We start from the raw sequence: 12,770 nt of genomic DNA, 5'->3' as shown, positions 1-12,770 counted from the left end.
GACGTGTTGTATAAAGCTCAGGAATTTTGATAAACCGGGTGTTTAGGTGTTGTATCTTTGGGTGTGGAACCCATTGAGTGTGCACTTGGTGGCTCCAAGAACGTTTGGAAAATTTTCAATTTTATCTTTGATGTTGGCTTCTCATTTTCCATGGCAATGAGCACGCTTCCTACTACCATGAAATGAGAAGAACACATTTGCTAGTCTGGTTTTCGGTTCGTCACTGGCGGCAAAGTCCCCAAAGAATGAGATACTTGCTTGTCTTGGGTGCAGGACAGAGCCACACCCGTCACGAATAGTAAAAGAAGATGCAACCTTTCAGGTTTGGACGGAATTCATCGCACACTTTTGTCAGCCATTGCTATTTTCTAAATTTAACATATCCATTGACAAAATCAACATCCAAATTTAATTGGCAACAAGAGCAAAATAGAGTAAGCATAGTCCAAGAATCTATGACGTTGTCCCTAAACTCTTGGCTATGTCTTAGTAAACTCATCCAATTCTTGGAAAACCTAACTTTCATAGTGATATTACTATTAAACTAAGAATCTTGGTAGCAAAAATAATGTAATTTTATGTTTGCTAACATACCTTAAAAAAATTAATAGATGAATGAATTCTATTAATAATTTAAAGGTAGGCAATATTTCATCAAAAGAACAATATACTTAAAAAAAAGAGCAAAAGAATAACATAAACATATAAAGCAAGTAAGTATAGATAAAGATATCTTACAAAATCATGACGTAACAATTTGCTATATATGCAGAATTTGTACTTAGTGTTTGTAAAAGATCCGTAAATATTTTTTATCAATTTTCCTTCAAGAGAAAAAAAAAACAAACACCAATATTAACAATTAATAATAACTAACTATATTAAACAAAACGGCAATAGTTAATGAGAGTAGTTTGTTTTAAGACAACCAAGGAGAATAATTAACATAAATTCTTTAGAGCAGTTTGATTTTTCAGCCAAAGACAAGAAAGAATAATCAACATAAATTCATAGAAGCTTATATCTAAAATAAAATAAAAAGTAGTTTACTTAACATAATAATTTACTTAACGTAGAATGTAAATAAAAAAAGAGAGAGAGAGAATGACTCGCAAAGTATAATTTTGTAGATATACATCTACATTATCTACTATAAATGTAGACAGCTTAAATTAGTGGTAATAGTCAATATAATTCCTTGATTAAGATTCAAAGTTATCAATAACGAACTAATTAACAATTTTGGTCTAATACAATGGTCCTAATCCTAAATTATAGCTATGACAATGATTTTTGTCATTGACAAAATGAACTAAATTCTTCCATTGCTAATAATCATTGCACGTTAGAAATTAACAAGTTTCAGCATAATTATCATTTAGCAACAACGAGAATCTATGAACGGAAATCAGAATTGCAACAAACAAGAAACGTAATTAAATCATTCAAAGATAGTGAGCTTTCTGTTATCATTTCCTGTTTGATTTTCAGAATTTTAGGAATGAAAAAGTGAAAATAGTTGTTTTTTGATTTCATCACCTATTTTCAATTTTTCTTCACAAAATTTTGAAAGTAGAACGCCAAAGATAAAATAAGAAACAAAACAAAAACCAAACTGGACATAATGTTGACTTCATCAAAACCGATAGAGTTGGGACTACGATTTCACACGACAAAGAAAGATTTTCTTATAAAGGGAAGGACGGTCCTATCTATGACTTCTTAAATCGATATTTTATCTCCCGTAAAAGTAAATATTTAAAGAATATATTCTAAATTAATCTCTAATAATTTAACATATTTTAGTTTTTAATAAACTTTCATTACTTATACAAATTTAAAAATTATTTTATTATATTATAAATTTTATTATAATATAATTAGATTCCTGCAAATATTATTATAAAATACATTAATTTTTTCTACAAAGAAATTATTTCGTCTCAAGAATCTTTAAACTAATAAAAATTTGTTGAGTATGCTTTAAAACTATCCATGTAATTAGAGACTTTTGGTTTCTATTGCGTGAAAAGAGAGCAATAAAATGATTCATAAGATAAGATAAATGGATATGGGAGAATGAAAAGTATCGGTTTAATTTTTCGGTAGGGTTGGAAATGGTGTTCTCTGTTTCTTAAATCTTAAGATTATTTTTTTTCAAAAAAAAAATATTCATATTTGTGATGATCATTTTTCACCTGGATAGGAGGCTTGGGATCAAATGAAACAACCACTCCAGTAATTTCTGTGATCCTCTGAAAAAAGAAACATATAATTAAATAATACTAATTGTAACTGATTTTTGTTATATTAAACTAATTTAGTTATACTTGGTTAACAAAAAAATTTGAATATATAATATTATTTTACTTTTTTTTAAGTTATTCAATGTATTTAATATTAATATTATTTATCTTTAATAAATATAGATGAATTAAAAAGACAATCATATTTACTTTACATATAATGACTTCTTTAATTCTTTCTTATATAATAGTATTTAAATATAGCATAATCATATCACTTTAAAAATATTTTTATAATATATTATTGAAATTTGTCTTTTACTATATTATTCAAAATAAGAAACAAAGAGAAATAAAAGAAAAAAAAGCTGATGATAAATGTTAAATAGATCTCTATAATTAAAAATATTTTTTCTCATTCTTTTTAAATTTTCTGTTTCTTTACTTTTGTTTATTTACTTATTTATAATATATTAAAGGTGAAACTAAATATTGTTATCTTGAATTAAAACATAATATAAGTAAAAAATATTGCACATATATACATCTTAATAGTGAAGTTGACATATTTTTTTCATTCATATTTCCTTTGTCCATCTTTAATTTATTAATATTAAGATCCTTTTTGTTTCGTTTACTTTTCTTAATTCATAGGGAATGAAAAAAAATTAATAATAATACTTATTAAAATCTAATTAAAAGATAATTATTCTAAATAGATTCTAAAAAATCACAACAAATAATTTCATATGTGCTCATTTATTTTTTTGATAAGAATTACCATTATTTTTGAAAATGTTAAACTAAATTTTATCATAAAACAAAATAAGAGAAAAGACTTAAAAACAAAAGAATATTAATTTAGCACAATTATGATTCTAAAATTTTTTATCCAATCCATTATAAGTAGCATAATAGTTATCTATCTTTAATTTACAAGTGTAAGCAATTAGTTAATCTAACTTAACGATAATAGAGTAAGATTAGAAAAAGTGTAAAAAGATCATAATTCTGCAAGCTACATAATAAAGGATTATGATTTATAATTTGATTTCACTTTTAGTATAATAGTATCACCATCAATATGAATTTACAATGCAATATTGTTGCAGAATAAGGTATGCTATAAAGAATTGAAGAAATAGGAATAACCAAGTTTATAAATGTACTGTGTTATATATACCTTTCATAGAAATTACATTGCACTCAATGTGATTTCTTAGAGTAATCAAAGCTTCTCTATTCTATTCTTCAGATTAACCATTCATTTTAGAAAATTAAACCATCAATCATGTATTAAATTTCTGGAGTCAAATATTAGTCTATAATTTCCATGTAAAATAGTATTACTGACAAAAAACATAATTAACAATAGATTTCATTCAATTTAAGACTAAGGGATATCAACTTCCAATCATAATAGCAATTATACCACATAAGTATTCTATATCATAGTTGGGAGTGTACTCACTCATGACGTTTCTTTGACTTCTGCTTCGCTTGACCACCCTTCGCTACTTTTCCATCACCAGATAATGCAGCATCCTCTACTCCTGCTCATTAGAAGATATGCTCAAATTGCTATCAAAAGACCATGGTCTAGCATCTTTCACAAAATTAAAAAGCATATTCATCTTCATCTTCTTTCATTTACTTGAGTAGGATTGTGAAAATAAATCTCTAAAAACCATATAGCTTAACTATAAACTTCCCACTTTTCAATATTTTAACATCTATCACTTATTGACTCATCTCCATCCTGAGCATGACCCCAAAAGTGAAAGAAGTTGGAGACAAAATGGCAGAGATAAACAAGCACATCTAATCCTGTTCATATATTTATCACAAGAATATTTAAAACCGGAAAGAAAATGGTGGTCAAGAATGACTCACTAAATGCTTGATACCTATCCTTTTCACAAAAGAAAGAAATCATGGAGGGGTACACGGAAGTCTCACCCTTAGTCCCTTTGATGGTTCGTAATATAACCCAGCTGCAGTCCAGTACCTAAAAATTCTTCTTCACTCGCCTCATAAATTCTTCTTTGATGGAGCAGAAATGCCATTAGTAATGACATCATTGGACTAGATGTTGTACGAACTCTGCTGCTGTTCTTGATTACTGCCAGAATGTGATTTCAGGGATGATATTGGTGAAATTTCACCGGGTCTCACACTTCCATCCGCAGGTGGCAAGCATCTTTTGAAGAAAAATGCAGCAATGCTTCTCTTTTCTGCATGTTCATATATACATTTAATTTAGATGAAGGAAAACTAAATCAAAATTTGGGTAAATGAGTGGGAAAATCAAAATTGCAACCAGGGTTAACAGGCAAGCCAAGCTTAAGTAAAACTTCCTTCTTCACCTGGATTAAAGTAGAACATGATTTTAACTTTTAAGATACAAACATGAGATCAACCATAAAGTAAAATGTATCACACCAATAGACTCAATACAGCACTGTATGAAAGGAAAGGAATCATTTGAGCCAGCAATTAGATTGTGGAATCTTCAAGCTCACATACCTGCCAGCGGTTATCAACATAGTCTGATACTTCTCGCACTTTATTCTTTGTAGGGACTTTGAGACAGATGGGAATTTCTGTTGCAAAGACCCTAACACTTTATTTATGCTCTGGGAACAATTCTGAATAGTAGTAACCTGCAAGATGATAAATATGCATACTGCAGCATAATATCAAGCTAAAAATTCATCACAGAAAAATAAAGGGCAGTTTTTGCAAAAGCAATCCTTAAGAGATATAAGTTAGTAATGAAACCCGTGCAGCTTACAATTATTGGTAGGTCTGAGTCCAGTATAGGAGCCATATCAAACAAAGGAGTAGCACCACCTTTATCATTAGGGGAGACAGGTTTCGTGGTCCTCATCTTGCACTTTCTCTATAGACATTTCTATATATGAGCCACCAGGTATTACACACATACTCAAGGCCTGCAAGAACGTTTGCTCCTGTTTAGGAGTTCCACTTAGACTTCGATCCAATAACAGACCCTGGTTATGTCAAATTTGCTATAATCAACGGTTGATTTTTTCGAAGAGCATGCTCTGTCAAACTGTTTAAATATTTCTGATGTCGAAGTAATGCATAAAACTCCTCGTTTTCACTGTCATCCTTACTGCTTGGCGTGCTATCAACCCCCTCAGTTTCAATGTCAATTTCCATTCCTTCCGCTTGTGCACCCTACATATGAATAAACAGAGTTAATGACGCTCAGGCATATAGGAACATACCAAAGGTCCAAATTGGAATCACTGAATTCGAAACATAACAAATGCAAATTCAGTACAACAATAGCACAGCCTCTACCTCATCTTCTGAGAGATATCCGTCAGGTACAAAACCCATCTTCACTTTCTTCATCAGATTTGGGACAGTCCTCTAGAGATTCATCTCATCTTTGTCACAATCTGAAAGACTTTCACCAGGTTCCTCCTGGAAAATTATGCACGTTAGCAGGTGGAATCCATTTGATATTTCATCAACTTAAATACAAAAATTCATGCACCTCTTCCCATTCCTCATCGCTGGTGACATCATAATCCAGGATTGGGTCCTTTCTTAAAGGATGGCGTGGTCCAACAGCTTACTACAAATACATATTTCAACAAATAAGCAAATTCAAGAATTTAATCAACAAATGAGGGTTTAATAGTGATGACCAGTAAAGGGCTTTAAGTACACATAGCACTAACCCCAAAATCTACTCGAGCATAATCTAACCTTTGTGGGCCAAATACCATAAAAGGCAGGTCTATGAGCTTTATCAAACTGCAATAATTGTTTGCCCGAGAGTACTTCTTAGCCTCAGGAGGTGAACTATCTACATTCATCGGGGATGATCCAATATCAGAACTGCATTCTCCAGGTCTGTCTTCAAGTCCTTCCATGCCCAACTCATCATAATTAGCATCAGATTTAGAACTCGTCAGCTTAAGTTCCTTAAAAAATCTCAGTCCTGGGTTTTTGACGTAAGCCCCATCTTTGTTTTCTGTTTGACCTAATTAATTGACCTAAATTGCGCCATGTTGAAAAGTGTAACCTGCAAAGTCAGATTTTTTTCCTCCTGAGAACTACAAACAACTTGGTTAAAGACTAAACCCAAAGGAAAAGAAGAAAAAACTTACTTGCGAATATTCTCAAGCACAATTTCACTACTTATTGCAAAGTACTATCCATTGAAAGAGTAGCTGATTTAGTCACACTTTCACTCTTATTACTAGATAAATCAGGTGCAATTTCTTTGGGTGGGACATCATCATTCTGAAATGCTTACTAACAATCATCATTCTGAAATGCTTTCTGCTTCAGTTCAGTGTCGCTTCTTCTCTTTACTTCTTCTCTTTACTCTGTTTCTTCATCTTCGTCTTTCATCATCATCATCATCTTCATCACCTTCTTTTTCTTCTTCTTCAACCAAAGCTTTATTTAAACAAATTTTTATTTTAACCCACCTCTTGCCTAGCCGAGGACTACCTCCTTCCTTTGTGCCAATTTTCTAATCCCTCTTTGTGCCCGATATTTTCTACTTCCCTCAAAACTCTTTCTTTGTGCCCAGTTACATACCTTCTTCTTTAAGAGTCATGATTTCACCGAAAAATCAGGCTCCACACTAGCGGAACCGATCTTAGTGTGGAAGCTGATTTTGGTGGCCTTCGTTGTCGAGATACACCTTATCAACGCTGTCCAGATAACATGGTTAATACCAATCTATGTGGAGTTCGAAATACCGGATATGGACCTTTTCGGTGCGGCTCGGTGCCGTTTCTAGTTCTGTTTTCCATCACTTACTTAGTTATACAGCAACACCTAAAATTTAGGTGGCGGCACCGTCCTTTTATGTTTGCGGGTGCTAACGCCATCATAACTTTTTTTATAATTGAATTCGCCAAACACATTGGGTACGCCTTTGGAGATAACCTCTCTGAGTATACTCAACATCGCGCCTTAATCATTTTTTGGATTGGATTATGGATGTTAGAGATTTCGATCAACATGATCGATGCCCGCTGCAGAGACTTCCTTGATGATCTTGCCAGCAGAGACCAACCAAAAATCAAACTGGCATACCAGTTTTCTCATTCTTCATGGCAGTCGAAAAGGAACTGATTACTTGGCCGCCTTATTTAGTAAATTTGATATTATGTTGGCATTTGCCATGACGAAAGCATGTGATAGGTTCTGCACATAGGTTCTGCACAAATGTAAAAAGCATACCAATTTTCTTAATCCTTCTTCTACCGTGACGGCTGTGGCTGTGTTCTGCGTCCAAAACAAACCAGCATTAGCTAAGGAGGAGTCAAGTGAGATAAAAGAGAAAGATGACAAATGTGCACTATTTAAATGCATTCGAGAATATTTCGGACCATGAAGAGGCTGAATAAACCCATGTTATGCCTGATAGCGGCTGAGTTTATTCAACTAGGTGGCATTGTACGGCTGAAGTATTCGGTGCAAAGCATAGAGAGCTTAACTCTAGTGCAAGACCATTATATAACCCAGGCTACCAGTATGGAACTCAGCGTCTTATGCTAACTTGGGTGGTTACGGGTGTTATGTCCTTAGTTAGAGCTCATTGGGCGAGCGCTTGGTGGCGCTAAGAACCTTTGAGCAACTGGAAATTTTATAATTGCCAGTTTCCAAAGGATCTTCGCGCCAAGCACTCGCTCAATGAGTTGTACAGCCAAGGACATAACACGCACAACCCCCAAGTTGGTATAAGAAGATGAGTTCCATACCGATAGCCTGTGTTATATAATAGCCTTCCACTAGGGTTAAGCTCTCTATGCTTTGCATCGACTACCTCAGTCTCCATCCAATAAAAAATGTACCATAAGAACTCGTACAATGTCACCCATTGAATAACTCAGTTGCCATCAGACATAACTTGAGTTTTTCAGCCTCTTCATGGTCCGAAACATTTCTCGAAAGTATTTAACTAATGCGCATCTGTTATCTTCCTCATTTCTCTCACTTGACTTCTCTTCCGGTAATGCTGGCTTGTTTTGGACGCAGAACATAGCCACAACCGCCAATAACGATAGAAGAAGAATTGAGAAATAATATGATTTTCACTTTTGCGCAGAACCTATTACATGCTTTTGTCACGGTGAATGCCAACATACATCGAATCTACTAGATAAGGCGGCCAAGTAACCCAGTTCGTTTACTGCCATGAAAAATGAGAAGAACTGTCAGTCTGATCTTTGGTTGGTCTCTATTGGCAAAATCATCCAAGAAGTCTCTGCAGCGGACATCGATCATGTTGATCGAAATCTCCAGGATCCATAATCTGATCCCAAAAAGGTTAAGGCGCGATGCTGAGCATACTCGAAGAGGTTCTCTCAAAGGCGTACCCATGTCTTTGGCGAATCCAATTATCAAAAAAGCTATGGTAGCGCCAACAGCAACCTTAAACATAAAAGAACCGTGCCGCCACTCGAATTTATAGGTATTGATGTAATAACTAATGTCGAAAACAAAATTAGAAATAACTCCGACGAACCACACCAAGAAGTCAATTAATTTGGTATTCCGAACTAAAACATATATTGGTATTAGTCATGCTATCTGGACAGCGTCGACAAGGTGGATTCTACGGCATAGAAGCCACCAAACCAACTTCCACACTGAAATTGGCTCTGTCGGTGTAGAGCCCAATTCTGTCGGTGAACTCATGGCTATCAAAGAAATATATGTAACTGGACCAAAAGAGAGCTTAGAGAGGTAGAAGGTATCGAGCTCAAGAAAAAGATATTAAAATGGGTACAAGAGAAAGCTTTGGAAGGAGGTATCTTCCGTTAGGAAAGAGGTGGTTAAAATAAGAGTTTGTTTAATTAAAGTCTAGGTCGAAGAAGAGAAGAAATAGGTGAAGATGATAATGATGATTGATGAAGACGAAGATGAAGAAACAGAATAAAGAGAAGAAACAACGCTAAACTGAAGCAGAGAGCGTAAGGAAGGCGTTGCCAAATTAGAAATCAAGTTGCCAGCGCCTTCATGTTTTGATCTCCACCTTTCTTGTTTTGATTTAAAGAAGGCGATGTTAACTTGGAGAGTCAAGATGCCAACGCCTTTGTTATTTAAAAAGGGAAGGAGTTGCTAACTTAGAAACCTAGTTTGAAAATAGAAGGCCTTGCTAACTTAGAGAATCAAGTTGCCAACGCCTTTGTTATTTAGAATGGGAAGGAGTTGCCAGCTTGAAACTTCATAGCTGAAATGAAAGTGGTGATGCTGCAATGAGAAGGCGTTGCTAAGTTGGAAACCAAAGTTAGCAACTCCTTTGTAGTCAGGCTGAAGTTGGCACGCCTTTGATGGCCTTCACTTTGCTCCAGGGCGCTCTGCTCCACCTATCAATAACCAAAGAACTTGCATCAAAGTTTGCCATTCCATACAACAAATTTCAAGACATTCATTCATTCAAATTCATTCATAGTTTCTTGAATTACTTGCATGAAATTGACCAAGTTCACCTAACTCTTGGTACTTTAATGTATGAAGATAAAACTCATCAAAATGCTTGTTTATTTCAAAGAAATGAATGAAATTAAGCTAAAACTAACTAAACCAACTAGCTAATCTAGCTAATATGCAAATGCATGAGGGGTATGGAGACATGAACAATTAGGATACAGACATAAAGATGACAAACTTAGGATGCTCCATACATATTATATGCTTTCAACTTTCAAGTTGTGTAAATGTCATGCTGGTTAAAATTACAAATTTACAACTTTTCGTTATTGGTATAGCAGGTTATTTTAATCCACAACTTTAGGAGCTGTGCTAATAATCTATTTTAGAACATTTTTCTGTTCTATTCTTTATGAAGGATATTTATTTATTTTGATTTGATATACTTTTTTGTGTTCTCAGGAAATAAAGCAACAATGAGGAGAAAGGTATGTAATGTATTAACTCCTGATTTGTCTTTGATTGGGATACATGGCTATGACTTATTGTTTAGTTTTATGATTTTGCAGCGATGTTTATAAGTATATGGTAACCAAATATAAGGAAAGAGGTAGGTCTAAAGGTGGAAAGGGAAACTTTTACATTGCAGCAGTTGCAGAATGCTCGTGATGAATATGACCAGGCTACACTATTTGTTTTCCGATTGAAATCACTAAAGCAAGGACAGTTCCGCAGTCTTTTAACACAGGCAGCACGTCACCACGCCGCTCAGGTTTTCTGATTCCCGCTGTTTGTTCTTAGAGTACGCATTTCCAACTTTATAATTCTGATGATTATCATTACTTCCTGATATGCCTCAACAGTTGTGTTTCTTCGAGAAGCAGCAAGTCCCTTGAGACAGTAGAACCACATGTAAAATCAGTAACTGAACGGCAGCACATTGATTATCGACTCAATGGTCTGAAGAGAATGGGTATGAAGAATATGGAGATTATGATGAGACATGAAAATGGTGAGAATGATGATGGAGTTGAGTTTTGACTATGGACAAAATGAACAAGAACAAGATGTTTCCACATCACAAAACTCAACGGAGTTTTCGTAATTCTGTTTTTCTATGTTCGTCAAACATAGAGATGGATGCCTATTGAAGATTGGGAAGCTATTTCCACAATCAACACAAACAAATGTTGTCTTAAGCAATGAAAGTTCACATCCTTATTTGCTAGATTGTGGATTGAGTAAGAACCTGTAGATGAAACTTCCTTGGTCAATGCACTAAATTATGAAAGTGCTATGGAAATACTCTTATGATGAACTTTTGATATATATTTTGGAATTTTTGTTTCTAATTTCAAGTCTATAAGGAATAAGCTTAAATTATTTCGAAATTGCTATAATAAACATTGTACTCACTTGTGTATGTATCCTTCCAGTTGGACCAGGTGGAGCCTACACTAATTTTTATTCAGAAAATACTAAATTTTTTGTTTTTAGAATTTTCATTCTTTACAATTTATAATTTAAATAAACATAAAAAAATATTAATATTTACTAAAAATATTACTACCTAATAGTATTTAAAATATTAGTCACAAGTTTATTTTAACCATCAATTGTTCTTTCATTGATGTATATATAGGTGTATCTAATGAGTCATATTTTAGGAGGTTATATAATTCAACGCAATTGAAAGTGAGACACATAGAATTAGTAATTATGCATGGATCTTTTCTTGTTTTAGTTATTTGGACGTTTTCTTTACCCATAATTAAAAATATGGTTGCATGTGCTAGTGAATATACATGCATAGAATAGAAAATAAGTGGAATAGAATAGCTAGAGCCTAGATTCACTTACTAAAAGTTCCTAGATAGAGATCTTTGTTGCCTGCAACTCTTCCAATCCGAGCTTGCCATCTACCATGTTGATGATGCCTACATTCATATTTTAAAATATAATAATGAACTCTCTAATAACACTGATATTTGGATAAACAACCCTTAACACAGTTTGGGACAAAAAACAACCCTTAACACAGTTTGGGACAGACAAAAAAATAACATTAGTTCTTTATATTTTAATATTTCACATATCAATTAAGTTTTACTACATTAACAAATTTTAATTATACAGTTATTAATAATTACACTATACATTATTGCATAGATATATTTGAGATTCTAATAATCAAAATGTACTGTTACTCCGCGATAAATGAATGCACCACGAAAATCCACTACTCTTCCTACAGTACAAAATATTATTTATATAATTCATTATTTATATTTTGAATAAAATTAATCAATAACAATAAAGGTATATACAATTACGAATACACATACCTTCTCAATGACGCAACATACTCTTGCCTTGTCATGTGCTTCATTTCTTCCAACTCTTTTTCATATTGACTAATCTAAAGTCATTATCAAAATTATATTCCAATAGAATATAATATTATATATATTTTGAATTAATTTTATATGTACTATTAAGTATACAAATAAATATAAAAAATATAGCATTTAACCGTATATTGCTACATTAACAAAAATGTTTGTACTTCTATATATTACCATCTTAGCAATATTGATAATTAATAAATAGTGTAAAATGAATATTCGTTTCCTTAATTGCCAATTAATACGCACATCAATTATATACTGTAACCATAGTTAGCTTGATAAGACAAATAATCTAAATTAGTTTCTTCTATGAGCAAACAAAACCCAATAAAAGAGGAAACTTTTTTCAATATTGCACATTGACACAAACAGAAAGTGCCCTCTATCTAGTAGTGGATAATAGCTTATATGTTCACACATTGTTGCATGTTAATCCCAATGCCAATGTTTGTTGCCTATAGAGCTTTATTCAACACAAACCCTTAATTGAGGGTAATACTATACAAGGTTAAGAGAGAATTAACATAAAAAGTGTGCAAATGAAAATTAAAATTACCGGGAAAATTTGTTGTTGTTGTGGTTCCCCAGTATTTTAGGGCTGCTAATCATAGGCTAGAGCTGCTTTTCTTCTTTGTCATAACCTCCTGCAAATAAGCATCAACAAATTAAAATTTAACTCAAA

The 12,770-nt window shown here is 33.1% G+C and overlaps 1 long non-coding RNA gene across 1 annotated transcript; it reads right to left on the bottom strand.

The window, feature by feature from the left end:
* Positions 1 to 4,340: 4,340 nt before the first annotated feature.
* On the bottom strand, positions 4,341 to 4,821 carry LOC130973864 (uncharacterized). Its single transcript, XR_009084310.1, has 3 exons — positions 4,773 to 4,821; positions 4,567 to 4,612; positions 4,341 to 4,480 (listed from the first exon to the last, which is right to left on the bottom strand). It is a non-coding gene; the product is annotated as an uncharacterized LOC130973864 (long non-coding RNA).
* Positions 4,822 to 12,770: the final 7,949 nt, after the last annotated feature.

Source organism: Arachis stenosperma, chromosome 4 (assembly GCF_014773155.1).
Source record: "Arachis stenosperma cultivar V10309 chromosome 4, arast.V10309.gnm1.PFL2, whole genome shotgun sequence".
Classification (NCBI taxonomy): Eukaryota; Viridiplantae; Streptophyta; class Magnoliopsida; order Fabales; family Fabaceae; genus Arachis; species Arachis stenosperma.
Note: the sequence above shows the minus strand (reverse complement) of the source record. Positions and strands in the feature narration are given on the sequence as shown.